We start from the raw sequence: 969 nt of genomic DNA, 5'->3' as shown, positions 1-969 counted from the left end.
CCCTCAGCCCCGCGGCGCTCCGCCGCCGCCCGCCATCCGCCCGCCCGCCGCGGCTCGGGCCGCCGCTGCGTCAGGATGCGCTCCGCTGGCCGGCCTCAGCATCCTCCTGCGCCCGCCCCCGGCATGGCACGGCACGGCACGGCCCGCCAGGGCACTTCTCCGCCCTCACCTGCTCCTCCCGCTTCTCCGCCCCACCGGTCCCGGGCTCCCTGCGCGGCTCCGTTTCGTCGGGCCGGCAGCGCCCACAGGGAAATGGACAGCGCGATTGTTTGTCTTCGCCGCCACGGGCGTGCCTCGCCTGGTTTTGAGTCCACCTGGGGGACCGGTACTCGCGTGGGAATGCCCGCTGCCCTGCAAACGGGGGACAACCCCCAGGCTGCCGGCGGGGAGTGGAGTCCCGGCGCTGGCTGGCCGCCCATGTCTCCGGCGTATCCCAACACAGCCCGAGGCAGGAGGAGAAGCCTGTGGAATACGTATTTGGAGTCGTATAAAGAAACCTCACCAAAGATGAGTGTACCCTAATGAAACAGAAGAAAACAGAATGCAACTTACTGTAAGATTGCAAGCCTTGGAAACTTGTTTCCTCGGGGAAAAAACAAAAAAAATCACCCATTAGGGAGCAGCAGTCATACCCCATTTGTTGTCTAAGTGGGAAAGAAAATAAAACATCCAGTGGTTTCACTATTATGTTCTCCATCACAAAAGGGTGTACACATTTGTGTAACACCTTGCTGGCAGAAAGCAAGCACCAAACTTAACCAGCCTTGGAACAGCGATCAGCACTGTGTTAAAAACTTAGCACTTTCCTTTGAAATATGAAATAAAAAACAGCCTGGGCAAAATGTGACATGACTGGAAGTTTACAATATAAAAGAAGCAGTGACAGTCACACAGAAGATGCATTTCATTTATTATTACCTAGTTGTCTGTTATTATCTCTTAATGTCCATATTTGAAAATAGCTCTGTG

General features: G+C 55.2%; 1 protein-coding gene across 1 annotated transcript in view; it reads right to left on the bottom strand.

Moving 5' to 3' along the window:
* FRMD3 (FERM domain containing 3) overlaps nucleotides 1-415 on the bottom strand; it is a 132,104-nt gene extending 131,689 nt beyond the window's left edge. Inside the window, exon 1 of the mRNA XM_039729970.1 lies at nucleotides 170-415. The gene's annotated coding sequence lies outside the window, so the exon portion shown is untranslated. The remainder of the gene's footprint in view (nucleotides 1-169) is intronic.
* Nucleotides 416-969: the final 554 nt, after the last annotated feature.

The sequence above is a fragment of the Passer montanus genome, unplaced genomic scaffold (genome assembly GCF_014805655.1).
Source record: "Passer montanus isolate IOZ18808 unplaced genomic scaffold, ASM1480565v1 scaffold7, whole genome shotgun sequence".
In the NCBI taxonomy this organism is placed as follows: Eukaryota; Metazoa; Chordata; class Aves; order Passeriformes; family Passeridae; genus Passer; species Passer montanus.
The sequence above is the reverse complement of the archived record's forward strand: the minus strand, read 5'-3'. Positions and strand labels throughout refer to the sequence as shown.